This window comes from Eumetopias jubatus, unplaced genomic scaffold, assembly GCF_037043125.1.
Source record: "Eumetopias jubatus isolate StellerSeaLion01/CBP00866 unplaced genomic scaffold, mEumJub1_p1.0 scaffold_4, whole genome shotgun sequence".
Classification (NCBI taxonomy): Eukaryota; Metazoa; Chordata; class Mammalia; order Carnivora; family Otariidae; genus Eumetopias; species Eumetopias jubatus.
The window spans coordinates 1991048-2008306 of NW_028274810.1; positions in this window are offsets into that span (position 1 = coordinate 1991048).

Sequence of the window (17259 nt, forward strand, 5' to 3'; positions counted from 1 at the left end):
TTTTTTTGGTGTTTTTATGACAGTGATATGGTATGCACTACAGTTACTTTATGCACTTACGACTTAACACCACACCTTTACGTTTCTCTCAGCTACAAATGGTGCTGTGTATGGTCCTTAAGTGTTTATGTGCATGTTTTGATAAATTTTAACTTCTTTTTAATTTTCAAATTTTTTTAATTGTAGTATACTTGACACACCATGTTATGTTAGTCTCAGGTGTACGGCACAGTGATTGGATAATTCTGTACGTTCTGTGCTTACCGAGGTATGCCAAGGCTGCCATTTGTCACCGTGCAATGCTATTACAGTACCACTGACTACAGAGCTTGTGTTCTTTTTAGATGTTGTTTACCAGCCCTGAGTAGACTGGGGATAGGATCTCCAAGTAGGTTGTCCTCTTGAGCTATGGGTTTGGTGCTAAAAAGGAAGGAACAAGAGGATGCCTTTGCAGGCTACATCCCGTGGGTGCTGTGGGCAAAGGATTTAAGCTGATTGGGTATGTCTTTGGTCTTAAGAGTTATTTTCGTTAGGTATATTGATAAAGTCATGAATATGAATAAGCACAATGGATTCTCCTTTTCTAAAAGGGATCTGAATACAGCCTAAGGGTAATTGTTGGAGAAAATGAAGCTGAGATGAAAGAAATTTAAGGAGAACTTCTGTTTTGTTTCTATAACCAGCTCCTGAAATTATAAAACAGATGGTATCTTGGTCTCTAGACCAGGGTTATGATGTAGGGCTAGTCACTGGGTAATTATGGAATAGGCATCTTGATTCGAGACAAGGGAAGTAGATCTGCATAAATTCAAGGTCCATGAGTGGAAAAAAGACCCAAACTGTTGACAGATGGATTATGCTAGTCATTCAAATATAATGTGATGTCACACAATTCAGGAAGGGTATAGAAGGGGGACCATTGCCTCTGCTGTCCTTACTGGAAGCTCAGAGAGACTTGTTTCTATCATAGTGTTTGAGCTCATCTACCACTCTGAGTTAAGTAACTTTCATTCACATGAGGCCAGCCTCACACTTGCCAGACTCCATAACTCAAGTCTGCCACTGGTGGTGTTTGAAATTGATCTCCATCCCTACTGTTAAGATGAAAAGCTCATTTAACACATCTTTCCACACCACCACCATCAGCATCATAAAGCTCTCTGAAATTGCCTGAGCAACAGGCACGACATTCCACACAGCTAATCCCAAAGTGTTTCCATTTTAATTTGTTATAGTGTGAGTTCCTGGTGAAACAGACTGAATTGGAAATTTGTGTGCAGGAAGTGTATGGTGGGGGAGTCAAGGAAGCAGGACTATGTGGGGGGGAGGTTGAGCTGAGTGGTCTCAACAAAGACCTTGGTCAGTCCCTCACACTCAAGCTAGGATAGCTTTGCAGAAATGTGTAACCTACTGAGGCAAGTGGCCAGACATACCCCCACACGGACCAGGAAAGGGCCATGTGCTCAGGTGACTTGACTTCAGGCAAAGGCAGTTCCCAGGGGGGGACTCAGCTGTCAGCGTTCTCAGCAGCTTGGGAAAGGAGTGCTTCAGTCCTGAAGCGGGAAATTGGGGCCCCACACTGTCTCCACTACAGTCCACCTTTTGGGCTCTCCAGATCCATTTAATTCACAAGTTCTAGAATGATCCCTTCAGGATTCTGATGGGCCCCTTTTCCTGAGAAAACTAACAGAGGAAGGTCTGGGATAGCTCACAGCCCCTGCTGCTATAGCTTGTCCTGTTTGCAATGGGTGTTTATCCTCTCCCCGCTCTACTCCCCATTTAGATTTCTAGCTACACCCCCTCAACTTGTACTTCTGGTCCAAAGAGTTTAGCTGATAAGGTACCTGGTCATTGTGCCCTTTGCAGGCCATGACTGCATCTGTCCATTTATGATCAAAATTGATAACGTGTCAGAACACTATTCCCAAGTGTGGAATATGCTGTCTATAGACCCCAGAGAGGTTTACCAGGCAGTGTATTTCCTTCTTAGGGGTGAGATGGGAGATGTAAAATTTCCCCTTTACTTTGGAGGGAAAGTCCTGGCATGGTCCAGACCACTGGACCTCTAAAAACGTCACTGAATATTTGCAGGTTTTTATACCACCAGTTTCTAATGTACTTGCCATTTCTTGCTTGTCCTGTACAACAACCGTGATGTCATCAATGTGGTAATGTGATACTCTGTGGAATGCCCAGATGGTCCAGGTCATAGGATGACAGGGTGGGGAGGGTTTACACGGTCCAGGTGCAAGACTGTAAATATATATTACTGCTCATCCCACTAGTGAAAGCAAACTTTTCATGATCCTCCTTTCTTACAGAGATGGACAGGAATATATTGCTCAGATTAATGGCTGCGTTAATCTGCTCTAGCAAAGACACCACATTTAGCACAGCAGGTTACTTGTCGAAAATTACTTGTTGGTTGAGATCGCCATAATCCACCGTCAGCCTCCAGGAACTGTCTGGTTTTACCAGGGACCAGCCTAGTGAATTAAATGGCTTTATGATGGGACCACCATCCCTGCATCCTTTAGGTCTTCAAGAGGGCCACCGATGTGATAGTTTTTGTTTTTTGTTTTTATTTATTTATTTGACAGACAGCAAGAGCGGGAACACAAGTAGGGGGAGTGGGAGAGGGAGAAGCAGGCTTCCTGCGGAGCAGGGAGCCCGATGCGGGGCTCAATCCCAGGACTTTGGGACCATGACCTGAGCCGAAGGCAGACGCCTAACGACTGAGCCACCCAGCTGCCCCCCTGATGTGATAGTTTTAATTATCTTGGCCTGAGATGGTGGAGGCAGCATCAAGAGTTTCATGCTGGTCGTCTTCACTAAGATATCTCTTACCCTGTCATGATTAATGTAGTTCTGCCAACTATCAAATACGTCCATCTCAGTTACCCACTAAGGACCAGTGAAGTGACCGCTAGGTGGATTTATGAACCCAGCAGAACTACTGAGAGCCAGACCTGGTCTGGAATACATTTGTCACCCTGTTCCCATACACTGCTGCTCTAACGGGGCCATATGCTTCAGATCTGTGGACATCAATATCAGACAGGGCCCTGTAGCAGACAGTTCTTCAAATGGTCGAATATTCCTCTTTTTCCAGTGTGTATTGTGCAAATGGCCATGAGTCCTTATGGGAGAAGACTGGGGGGATTACGACCTCACACACTGGTCGTCTTGTTTCAAGGCCCTTTCTCCTAAGGGCCTAGCCTCTTACATCTGTTCCCGCTGAAAATCTGGCTCAGAAAGACCTCCGCTTCCACCCATGAAGTGATCTCAGCTACAGAAATCGCCTTCCCACTATAAACAACTAAAAACACAGACAAAATTCTACATGTTTGGATATTGAAAAGGGAAATAAATGAGGTGAGCCCTCTGATTGTCTCAGTTTATGGCCTAGAAGTAGTTTCCTGCACTGTAGTGTAAGGAGCAGTGCAGAGGGGGAACCTAAATAAAGCCAGAGATTAGAGCTGGTGGAGGATCATGAAATCCCGCCTTCCCCGCCCATGCCAAAGCAGTTCACAGAAAGTTAAAACAAGTTTAAATTTCGATTCAGTCTCATAATACAAAAATGTCCAGGTTCTGATAAAAAGTCTCATCATGGGTGTGCTTGTCTGGCTCAGTCAGTAGAGCATGTGACTCTTGATCTTGAGGTGGTGAGTTCAAGCCCCACATTGGGCATAGAGATTACTTAAAAAATTAAAAATAAAGTTGTTACATATTAGAAAAAAAGTCATCATACCAAGAACCAGGAAGATCTCAAACTGAATGAAAAAAGATAGCAGGTGCTGATACTGAGATGAAAACAGAGTCACCAACAGGATCTAAGCAACACAGGACACTCCACCCAACAAACCGCGGAATAGACCTCATGCTCCCACAGAACATACGCCAAGATAGACCATATCCTGGATCAAAAGACAAATCTCAACCAATTTAAAAATGGAATGATACAGAATGTGTTCTCTGATCACCATGGACTCAAAATAGAAATCAGCAATAGAAAGATAGGAGGAACATCTTTTTTTTTTTAATTTTTTATTGTTATGTTAATCACCATACATTACATCATTAGTTCTTGATGTAGTGTTCCATGATTCATTGGTTGTGCATAACACCCAGTGCTCCACGCAGAATGTGCCCTCTTTAATACCCATCACCAGGCTAACCCATCCCCCCACCCTCCTCCCCTCTAGAACCCTCAGTTTGTTTTTCAGAATCCATTGTCTCTCATGGTTCGTCTCCCCCACTGACTTACTCCCCTTCATTCTTCCCCTCCTGCTATCTTCTTTTTTTTCTTAACATATGTTGCATTATTTGTTTCAGAAGTACAGATCTATGATTCAACAGTCTTGCACAATTCACAGCGCTCACCATAGCACATACACTACCCAATAATCACCCAACCACCCCATCCCTCCCACCCCCCACCACTCCAGCAACCCTCAGTTTGTTTCCTGAGATTAAGAATTCCTCATATCAGTGAGGTCATATGATACATGTCTTTCTCTGATTGACTTATTTCAGTCAGCATAACACCCTCCAGTTCCATCCATGTGGTTGCAAATGGCAAGACCTCATTCCTTTTGATGGCTGCATAATATTCCATTGTGTATATATACCACATCTTCTTTATCCATTCATCTGTCGATGGACATCTTGGCTCTTTCCACAGTTTGGCTATTGTGGACATTGCTGCTATAAACATTGGGGTGCACGTACCCCTTCGGATCCCTACATTTGTATCTTTGGGGCAAATACCCAGTAGTGCAATTGCTGGATTGTATGGTAGCTCTATTTTCAACTGTTTGAGGAACCTCCATACTGTTTTCCAGAGTGGTTGCACCAGCTTGCATTCCCACCAACAGTGTAGGAGGGTTCCCCTTTCGATAGGAGGAAAATCTTACAATGCTTCGAAACTAAACACGTTTCTAAATAATCAATGGGTCAGTGAGGAATTCTGAAGGAAAGACAACTAATACATTGAACTGAATAAAAATGAAAACAACATAGCAAAATCTGTGGTACACAGCTAAAGCAGTGCTAAGGGAAAATTAAAGCACTAAATGCATACATTAGGAAAGAGGAAAAGTCTAAAATCAATCATCTTAAGTCCTACCTCAAGAACCTAGAAAAGGCAGAGCAAAGTAAACCCTAAGCAAGCATAAGCAAGGAAATAAAAATGAAAGGAACCAGAAAGCAATGAAATTTGCAAGACAGAAATAGAGAAAATCAATGAAACAAAAGAGCTTGTATTCTGAAAAACATCAGTAAAATTGACAAACCAGTAGGAAGACTAAGAAGACAAACTACAAATATTAGGAATGAAACACAACATAGGGACTTTACAGATATCAGAAAGATGATAAGGGAACACTACGAACTCTATATGCATAAATTTGACAAGTTAGACAAAATCCTTGAAAAACATAAACTACCATAATTGACCCAATATGAAATAGATCATTTGAATAGCCCTATAACCATTAAGGAGAATTAATTCATAATTTAAGGCTCCCCTCTTCTCCTCCCCCAAAAAACTCTCAGGCCCAGATGGTTTCTCTGGAGAATTCTACCAAATGTTTAAAGAGGAAGTAACACTAATTCTATATAATTTCTTCCACAAAATAGGAGGGAATACTTCCCAATTTTTATTACCATGAAAATAAACCCCCAACAGTACCAAAAAAAGTACGGTCCAGTATCTCTCATGAATATAAATGCAAAAATCCTTAACAAAGTATCAGCAAATAGATTTTATCAAATTATGGTAAGATTGATATACCATGCTCAAGTGGGGTTTATTCCAGGATGCAAATCTGATTCAATATTCAAAAATCAATCCATGTAATCTACCATATTAACACCCTAAAGAAGAAAATCACATGATCATATCAATTGATGGAGAAGAATCATTTGACAAAAGTCTATACCCATTCATGGTTTTTAAAAAAAAATTCTCAGAAAAATAGGAATATAGGGAAACTTATTCAACTTGACAAGAACTACAAAAAGTCTACAGTTAATCTTATACTTTTTTTTTTAAACACAGTGTTTTGGGGTTTTTTTTTAAGATTTTTTATTATTTATTTGCCAGAGAGAGAGAGTACAAGCAGGGGGAGCAGCAGGCAGAGGGAGAATAAGGTTCCACGCTGAGCAGGGAGCCCGATGTAGGGCTCAATGCGGGGCTCGATCCCGGGACCCTGGGATCATGACCTGAGCCAAATGCAGACACTTAACCGACTGAGGCAACCAGGCATCCCAGTTAATATCATACTTAATGGTGAAAGGCTGAGTGCTTTTCTCCTAAGATCAGGACAAGGCAAGTATATCTGCTCTCACACCCCTCTTCTTCAACATAATGCTAGCAGTTCTAGACAGTGCAATAAGGCAAGGGAATTAAAAAGCATACAGACAAAAGAAGAGAAAACTATCCCCATTTACTGATGACATGATTTGTCTAGGTAGAAAATCTCAAGGAATCTGTAAAAAACTAAAATTCATACACGCGCACACACACACACCACATGGACATCAAAATTAAAAATACAATACTCTAAAATTGCTCAAAAATATGTAGGTATAAATCGAAGAAAACACAAGATTTATGTGCTGAAAATTACACAATGTTGATGGAAAAAATCAAAGATCTAAATAAATGGAGAGACATACTGTGTTCATGGATCAAAAGATTCAATATAGTAAAGATGTTACTTCTTCCCCAAATAGACATGCAGGTTTAATGTAATTACTATCAAAATCCCAAGATTTTTTATAAACATTTACAAGATTGTCCTAGAATTTATGTGGAAGGCAAAGGAACTAGAATAGCTTAAAGAATTTTAAAAAGAAAAAAGTGTGAGAAATCAGTCCACCCAATTTTTAGATTTATTATACAGCTACAACAATCAATGCTGTGTATAACTGTAGGTGGAGGGATAGACACATAGATCAATGGAACAGAATACAGATCCCAGGAACAGACTCACAAATATGCCCAAACTTTTTTTTTTTTTTGGATGAAGTTACCAAAGCAATTCAATGGAGGAAAGATAGCCTTTTGAACAAATGCTAGAGCAATTGGACAGCCATAGGCACAAAATGAAACTTAACCTACACCTAACGCCTTATACAAAAATTAACTCAGAATGGCCATGGACCTAAAAATAAACTAAAACTATAAGTCTTTTTAAAAAAAATAGAAAAATTTCAGGATCTATGATGAAACAGTTATTTTTTTCTTTTAAAGATTTTTTTAAACAAGCTCCTCAGTTTTGTTTTTGTTTTTTTTAAGATTTTATTTATTTGAGAGAGCGTGTGCACATGCAAGGGGCTAGTGCAGAGGGAGAGAGAGAAGCAGACTCCCCACTGAACAGGGAGCCCCATGCGGGGCTCAATTCGGGGCTCGATGCGGGGCTCGATTCCAGGACCCTGAGATCATGACCTGAGCTGAAGGCAGACGCTTAACCGACTGGGCCACCCAGGTGCCCCTAAAGATTTTTAAGTTATCTCTACATCCAACGTGGGACTCAAACTTACAAGATTAAGAGTCGCATGCTCTACTGAATGAGCCAGCACCCCAAAGGGTTCTTAAATTTGACACCAAATGATCCATAAGAGGGAAAATCAAGAATTTAGACATAATTAAAATTTAAATATTATGCTCCTAGAAAGCCCATGTGGAAAGTACGAAAAGACAAGCTACTGGGAAACAATATTTGCAAACCAGAGATCTAACAAAGGAGCAGTATCTTGAGTGTAAAAAGAACTCTCAAAGTGAAAAAAACTACAATCTGATCAGAAAATGGGCAAAAGACCTGAACATATATTTTACTAAAAAGGATATATAGAGGGAAAATAAGCATATGAAAAGATATTCAACATAACCATGAGAGAGATGCAAATTAAAACCACAATGAGGTATTACAACACACCTATCAAAATGGCTAAAATTAAAAATTGTGACAACACTAAATGCTGGTGAGGATGTGCAAAAACTGGTCAGATATTGCTGGTAGGAATGCAGGACGGGATAGTCACCTTGGAAAAGAGTTTGGCAATTCCTTACAAAGGAATGCCCTTACCATTTAACTCAGCCATCCTATTCCCAGGCATTTACTAAAGAGAAATGAAAAGTTACTAATGGGAACACCCGGGTGGTTCAGTCGATTAAGCATCTGCCCTCGGCTCAGGTCATGATCCCAGGGTCCTGGGATCGAGTCCCACATCAGGCTCCTTGCTCAGCAAAGAGCTTGCTTCTCCCTCTGCCTGCCTCTCTCTAACAAATAAATAAAATAAAATCTTAAAAAAAGAAAAGTTACTAATGATGTATTAATGTTCATAGGAACTTGATGACCCCAAATGGAAACAATCCAAATGACCATCAGTGTTATATAAACAGTGGAATACTACTCAGCAAGATAAAGGAACTAATCACACCACACTGATAAATCTAAAAATGTGCTCTGTGGAAGGACATGCCGTATGATTCCATTTATGCGAAACTCTTATGATAAAGCATTAGCAGTGGCCAAGAGCCAGAGCTTTCAATGGGGACAGACTGCAAAGGTACCACACCAGTGATGGGCTTTCATGTTTAACAACCAACTTTCAGTGGGAGGGAAGCCCTGGTTTGTAGCATTTGCCAGTTTCTATATAGATATATAGATATATTTTCTTTTATTTTTTTAGAGAGAGAGAGAGCACAGGGTGGGGGGGGTGCAGAGGGAGAGGGAGAGAGAGAGAATCTTAAGCAGACTCCATGCTCAGTGCAGAGCCCGATGCGGGGCTCAATCTCACAAACCTGAGATCATGACCTGAGCCAAAACCAAGAGTCAGATGCTTACCTGACTGAGCCACCCAGGTGCCCCATATTTGCCAATTTCTATGGTATAAATATCCCTTCCACTGACAATTTCACAAATCCAGCATGACATCACTGGACACTGAGTATGGAAGAGATGCTAGCTAACAACTTGATCTCACTAGATGATGTAAGTTGACTCCAGTACAACACTGGGCACAAGGGAATGTTGTGGGATGACGGAAATGTTACCTATCTTGTGGTGATGGTTAATTTGAAAAACTTATTAAAGTATACATTTTTATTTTTAAAGATTTTATTTATTTGAGAGAAAGCAGGAGAGAGAATGAGTGGGGGTGGGGAGGGGCAGAGGGAGAGGGAGAAGCAGACTCCCCAGTGAGCAGGGAGCCTGACGCAGGGCTTGATCCCAAGACCCCGAGATCATGACCTGAGCTGAAGGCAGACCAACCAGGCGCCCCTAAAGTGTACATTTTAAATTGGTGTTTTAATGTAAGTAAATTATACCTCGATAAAGAATTCTTTTAAAGCTGACAGGCTCAGGGTGTAGAAACAGGAAGGAATTGTAACTTTTTTTTTTAAGGAACTGTAACTTTTTATCAGGGTAGGCGTCGGCGTCCTCAGCCTCCTGATCATCCATCCTTGATTTCTCTTTATTGTACAGATGGAGCAACAATAGCCATGTGGAGTGCCATCCACCTTGTTTCCAGAAAAGCCGTGTTCTGTGAATGACCTCCAGCACTCCGCCAGTCAGACCCAGACCCTGGCTGCCTCTCCAACCTTCCTGCTCAGTGCAGAAACTCAGTCCCTTCCATTCCAGTGGGCAGGCCCCCACCACCTGCCCGTTTCCGTGTCCAGCCATCCCCGTGGCTATCAGGGAGCCCAGGTCTGTGACAGCTCACCACTGGCCTGGAGAGCAAGGCCATCCCTGAGCTTCTGTGAGACTGATGCTTGTCTCACCAGGGCTCTCTTCAGCCCTTCTGGAGACAGATTGCCCCTCGGGCCCTCTGATGGAGCATAATCATTTGGTGAGTTTTCTTGCTTTAGCACAGCATATTTACTCTAACATGCCCACGTGTTTTAGCCCTTTGATGCCTTCTTCCACCATATACCATGGTTGTTCTGGTGTTTCTGCTTCACTTAATGTGGGCCGTGGCTTCCTCCAAGTTTCTAAGAGCCATCCCGTCAGAATATTAACAGTATCTCTCGGGGTCCTTGTCAGAGCATTAAGTCCTGTATCATGGGAAGATGCTTCCATATCCATCTACTTGCCCTTATGTCCCACCCTTCTCAGCGCAACACCCTCAGAATCCAGCCTGACACCCATCTCCTGCCAGTACACTGGGGCCTCCAGGCAGTCTTCCATAAGGGGGCACCCGGCTGGTAAGGGAGGAGGTGCGGCCTTTAACAGGAAGAAGTGGGTACTTTTGCAGTCCCAAGGGATGCAGGAGAATGGGGGAATTCAAGATTTTTTTAAAGCATCAACCCAGATGTCCCACCCGATGTCTCAGGGCCTCACTCCTTCCCAACAGACCTGCCAGAGTTAAGAATTCAAACTTCTCCGGAGCTCTCCTACTATTACAAGTAAATCCTGGGCCTTCTGAGCTTTTTGAGTCCTCAAGATGCAAGAGACAAAAGTCTCTTCTTAAGTTGCCAAGGAGAGCTTCGGGCTTTACAGCTGGCCTTTAGTTGGTGATTAATTACCCTCAGCCTTTTGTTGTCTTTCTCCAATGCACTGAGAGCCTCCAGCCCCAGCCATCCAATTCCGGTATCTTTGTAACTTCTCAGACCTGATATATTTCCCCCACCAATGTGTTCCCTTCCGCCAGGATCCCACCCTAGCTCACAGCCAGTGAGGGTTGTTAACACTGCACTGAGCCAGCGCGCCAGGGCCATGCGTGCTCCACCTACCACCAGTGACGGGATCCTCTCGGCCAGCTGGCCAACTGGGGATTCAGCTTTAAAATCTCAGCTTGGGGGGCGCCTGGGCGGCTCAGGCGTTGGGCGGCTGCCTTTGGCTCAGGTCACGATCCCGGGGTCCTGGGATCGAACCCTGCATCGGGCTCCCTGCTCCGCGGGAAGCCTTCTCCTCCCTCTCCTCCTCCCCCTGCTTGTGTTCCTGCTCTCGCTGTCTCTCTCTCTCTCTCTCTCTCTCTGTGTGTGTCAAATAAATAAATAAAATCTTAAAAAGATAAATAAAATCCCAGTTTGGTCTTTCCGCCTCCGGCGGCGGTGATAACACTGAGAGCCGCTGCTGCCCCGTCCGCCCACCCGCAGTGGGATCAGCTTCGTGATCAAGAGGAACAAGCAGAGAAACACCACCGAGCCCAGTACCCTGAAGGCTCACAACCCCTCCCGCTACAACAGGCTGATCCACTGCAAGACTGTGGGCGTGGAGCCCGTGGCCAACGGCAAAGGTGTAGCGGTGGTCAGGAAGCGGAGCTCCAGCCAGGGAAACCCACCACCCCCTGCTTAGGGACCACATCAACAAGAACACCCAGGGCCACCCTCAGCAGCATCAGACATGATCTGCGGTGAGACAAGTGCCACCCAGATCTGCACATGGCTGCCGGAGCCTGTGGAAGAGGACGTGCCCGCCCCACCAAGAGCGCCTGAGCACATCCCCTCCCCCGACTCCAAAGCAATAAAGATGTCAACCACCTCAAATATATATATAATAAAATGAAATCTCAATTTAGAATCTGCTTTCCTCAGTAGTCTTGGCACCAATTCTCGCCAGGTTGAGTTCCGGCATTCTTTGAGATGGAAATCTGAGTGAAGGTTTATGAAGGTGTATGTCAGGACCAACACACCTGTGAGAACAAGAAACCACAGCACCAGACAGAAGACTCTGGCGCTGTGTGACCCTTCGGAGTTGTTCCCCACAGAGGCTAGGGAATCAGACCTCTCTACTTCCACACTGGTCAGTGGTTACTGGCTGTCTCAGGAGAGGGCAGGAACTTTGATGATTTTTCGGTGGAGGACTCTAGAGGGGTCTCAGCTGAGAACTGTTAGCCACCAACATTCCCAGCAGTTTGGGCAGGAGAGAGGGCACAGGGGTGAGCGCTTCAGTCCTGAAGAGGGGTATCGGGATGACACACCATGGCATCCACCACAGCACCTTTAAATATGAGGAGTGGGATGCCTAAGACAGCTATAGACAATGTCTCTTGTCTCCTACGTGGTTCGGTGTAGGTGGGTCTCACGGTCTGTTGTTTTACTATTGGAGGGGTCTTCAGCTGAGGGAAAAAAATCAGGAGCATATTACAAACCCCGCTATGACCTATTGAATACATGTGAGCAAGAATACACTGGGCAGCTTGTCTTCCTCAAGGGAAGGACTACCTTTCCTTACAATCAGTAGATATTCCCATAGCATCTCGTTCAAGACGACGTACAGAACAATGAATTCATGAAACTCGTGGAGCTGGAAATGACCTTGAGTGAGATATAGTTAACATTCACATGTTAGTTGAATGAATGACTCAATTTTGTCCTCACCTGCAGCTAGAAGGCTAGGTTAACTACCTAGAGGTAGAATACTCCCATGTTCCTGAACTGTTACCTAGCCACATTTTGTTCTCCATGCTAAATAACTCTAGGTTTGTTTTTTTTTCTAGCATGAAATACTGGAATCACATTAGACTGGAAATCAGGAGAGTGCCAGCCCCTCGGCCACTCTGTCATCTGTGGGCAAGTTTCTTCACTTATCACGAAGATTGGACTCAGTGATCTAAGGCAATTTCCACTTGGAAAAATTCTACAATTCAACCCTCTTTGGAATTTGGTTTTCTTTAGTCATAAAGTGTGGAAGTGAAACACAGTAATTGATTTAGGCTCTTCCCATCAGATTTTGTTTTCAGGTCTTGTTAGTTGGACAATGAAGCGACCCTACAGCTACCAGAACACTCCTGGCATTTTGTTCTCCCAGGGCCCAAAGATTCTGTCATCACTGTAATTCTCTGGGAATCTGCGCTGTCACTTCTCCACCCTGATGACCAAAGAATAGGGTACTTGGGGAAGTCCTGCTTCTGAAAGGCCTCAGATTCCAGTCCACCTGGGGCCTGTGACAGATGGGGTCAGAAGTGTGACTATTGGGCACCTGGGTGGCTCAGTCTGTTAGGCGTCTGCCTTCGGCTCAGGTCATGAGCCCGGGGTTCTGGGATCGAGCCCCGCATCGGGCTCCCTGCTCGGCGGGAAGCCTGTTTCTCCCTCTCCCACTGCGGATCTGCCTTCTTGTGCTTGCTCTTTCTGTCAAATAAAATCTTAAAAAAAGTGTGTCTACTGAAGCACTTGGGTTGTGCCCTGAAGAAGTTTTCTTGAGAAAGTTCTAAGTCTTCAGTCTCATGCAAAATAGCCCTAAATTCCAACATGTCAACTTGCATTTAATTTTAGTTTACTTCCTCTTCTCACCAGGATGCCCACACCTGTGACCTCTCCTCAGTGACCACTCCTGGCTCTGGGGAAATAATGCACTGAGTTCTGCTACTTCACTGAAATAGTAGCCTCTATCTATGAAGGCCTACCATGGGCCAGACACGGATATGGATGTCTAGGTGTGCAATGCCAAGCCTCACAGCAAAATCCACAAGGGACACGTTATCCCCCTTTAGAGATGAAGAAACTCAGCCACCCAAGGGAACAACAGGGATGGTTTAAGAGCACTGAAAATTTGGTTTTTTTCAACAAGCATTTAGGGAGAGGCAGTCATATGCAAGGTACATTTGGTTCCTTTGGACTGAAGCTGAATTTTCCCAAGGATGGTCATACGCACATGCCAACCTGCTCCTGGGAAAATGTTTTAACACATCAAATGTTAGCATTCAGAGAGTTCGGTCATGTCAATGATGTTTGAATGTAACATCTAGTAGCACACCCCTCTTTTCATAGATGTGAAAAGCGAGGCCCTAACAAACTGTATTAAACACAGAGATAAAAGTGAGGGAAGATTTCAGGAAGAACTTTCCTTGGAGGAAACGAGAATCGCCCCTCAGAGTTGACAATGGGGAGACATGGTATCAGACAGGGGCCTACAATCCTGGTCCATCTGTTAGCATTCTGCTCCCACACTGGGAGACATTCCTTGCATGTTTCTCTTACTTCACCTTTGAAACTGTATTATAATTATCTATGTATCTGTCTTCGGTCATGGCTGTGAGTTCCTGTGAGGAAAGAGAATCTTATTCCCAAAATTTGCATCCTGGGTACATAATGTACCATAATATTTGTTGAATAAATGAGTGGGCAAGTAAGTGAATGAATGAACAAATGAATAAACGAATAATCAACCTTGCAAGGTTTCTTTTTTCCCTCACTTTTAAGAAGGAAACATCTAGTGAGCTCATGGAGCAGGGCTGCCAGAGACAAGGCCCTGGATGTTGTAACTTCTGAAGAAATTTCCTTCTACAAGAATCTGTGAATCTGTGACTCTTCCCGCCTTCCTAAGCCCTCTCTTCTGCTGACGGTTTCACTCGGGCCTAACCAGGCGGCTTCCAGGGGTGTCTTCCCCTCGGCACCACGCCCAGGAGAGGGCAGTAGAGGCCCGTCTGGCTAGAAGGAGAGCGCCTCGCTGTCTAAATGCGGCCCTTCTTCCTTGCCACCCTGCGCTATGGGGACGGGGGCAGCCTACCACAGGCCTGGGAGAGCCACTGCCCCAACTGTGGGGAGGAGCGGCTGACACAGGTCACCACAGGTCACACGGTGGCACAGTTAGGCCTGCCTGTTAGTCCCCATTACCTCCGATATCAGGTCCTATCTATGCAACATTTCCAAGAAGCTCCTACCATTTTTAGCCTGAAAGTAAAACAGATCTCAAGAGATGAAAAATGCCAGATCCCTGCATGCTCAAGCATCTCCTTACAAAAGCCCATCCTTGACCCAGCTTCCTCTTCTGACTACTGCCCTTCCCCTGTCTCCTCTCACCACCATGCTCCCAGAAAGCATGTGCATCCACACCCACATCCCCATCTCACAACGGCCAGGAAGACCACTCGGGCCAACTCCCACCCACCCCCACCCCAGCGATTCATACTAATTTCACCCACACCCCAATTACAAACCCAGCAGACACCTTTGGGTCTAAATCCATCTCCCTATTTACCCTACCCCCATCGACTTCCCTTCTGTGTTAATGATCCCATCATGGGTCCCTTTGCCCGTGCAAGAAACCTAAAACTCATTAGAGAATCTATACCCGCCCTTATAACTCTAACCCACTCAAACCTCAATACTGCCCACTCTTCTCCTAAATACGAGCCTCCATCTCCTGTTCCCATGTCCCTGCACAGATTGGGACCTGGGCGCCACAGCTCAGGCTTCACTCAGCAAGTGCACTCTGGGCAGCTGTGGGTGCCAGGCCCCCCGTGACCAACACGGCTGACCAGGCCAGCTCTCAACACAACTCACATAGTCCAGATCACAGACAGTCCCAGGAAAACAAGCAAACAAAATCACATCAGCCAGCCACAGGTATTGTGAAGAAGACAGAGTGATAGGAGAGAAGATGGCGGGGGTGGGGGTGTGTTTAAATTAAATATTAAAAATGTCTGGATCCCTAGGAAAGGACTCCAAGAAAGTGACAAGAAGCTCTCTAGGGCACTCTTGGCTGGCTAAATACTCAACTTCCCAGCCTCCCTTAAAGGGGGCCATGTACACAGGTCTGGCCAATGAGGTGTTAGTGGGAGTTGACAGAGGTGGAAGGGGTGTACTGGGGAAGACCTACCTGCTTTCCAGAAAATCGCTGGTACAGTCCCTGCCTGCTCGTCCTTTGACCATGAGGGAAAAGGAGGAAAGAAAGACTTGCTCCCTTAGCAGAGGCTTCCTTTCAGACCAGAACATCCCAGCTGGGCCCCCCAGCCCTGTGAAGACCTGGGGAAGAACAATCCAGGCAGAGTTCAAAGGCCTTAACTCCAGAACTCCGGTGGCAGGTCCGAGGGAGGGAGAGAAGACCTGTGTGTCTGGAACACAGGCAGGTGGGAGGCAGGGGGCAGAAGTCTGAGGGATGGAGGGGTTCTTGCAAAGCTCCAAGGCCCCTAGAAAGCCATCTGGATTTAAGTGCCCGGAAGACAATGGATGGGTTTTAGGCAGGAGAGTGACATACTCTAATTTAGGTTTCTTTCTTTTTAAAGATTTATTTACTTGAGAGAGCACAAGGGGGCGTGCAAGTGGGCGGGGGGGCGGGGGGCAGAAGGAGAGAATCTTCCATCAGACTCCCTGCCGAGCATGGAGCCCCACACAGACACGGCCCATCCCAGGACCCATAAGGTCACGACCTGAGCCGAAACCCAGAGTTGGACACTCAACTGACCGAACCACCCAGGTGCCCCAGGGTTTAGGTTTCTTAAAGGGTCATTCTAGCCAGGACAGGGAGAAGGAACCAGCGAGGGCAGATACTGCTTTGGGGCTGACCCAACAGCAAATCCCACTCTTCTCCGGACACCGTCTTCTCTAGAAGCTCGAGTTAAATTTCCCTTTGCCCGTCTCCGGAGCACTTGGGTGGACCACAGGACCCTGGTCTGGCCTGTGAGACGCGGGTGGAAAGGACATTCAGGGAAACTTTGCTTTCCTGACAAGAAGGGACGGACTCGGCTGGTATGGCTCTGCTGCCTTCTCCCTGCTGGAGAAAAGAAGCAACCCCTTGCAACGGTGGGGCCACAGGCTAAAGCCGGCCGAGTGGAAGGGACGGAAGCCTGGTCTGGGGCCTGTGGACACCACCGAACCTTTGAGTCTTGCCTACAGCCGGACATTCTATTGGGAGAGAAAAATAAGCCTCCATCTGCGCCAGCCGCTGTGAACTGGGTTTTCTGCTGCGTGCGGAGCGGGCTCTCAGAGACAGTGGGCAGGAGTCCCCCAGGCCTGCTGAGCCCTGAGTGAGGAGGGGCTGCTGTGAGAGGCGGTGGGGGCTGGGACGACGGGTCTTTCCACTTCTAGTCAGCTTCCTCTAGTTTGTCTTCCAGTCTGGCACTTTCTAAATGCAAATCTCTTCATGAACTCCTCTTGGCTTAAAATGTTTTGCGGGCTCTCCATTGCCTAGATGATAAAGATCAGCCTCCTGTGCCTCGAGTGCGATGCTCCTCGTGATTGGTCCCAGCTTCCTGTCTGGTCTCTTATCCCTACATCGCACCCACCTCTAGTCAGACCCCCTTGTGACCACTGCCCACGTGCTAGGCACTGTCCCTTCCTTATTCCTAACCCAGCAGCCCTAAGTGCTGCTAATTACACATCTTGGTTTATAGATGAGAAACCTAACCTCAAGAAAGTTAAGTGGCTTGGCCAAGGCCACACATCTAGTAAGTGGTGGGTCGGGATTAAACTCTGGTGTGCTTTCAAAACAAATTAGAGATGTATTTTTCTCACTTGTCAAGAAGTCTGAAGGCAAGCATTTGCTGGGTTGTTCAAGTGCTCAAAGATGCCCCCAGGACCTCGGTCTT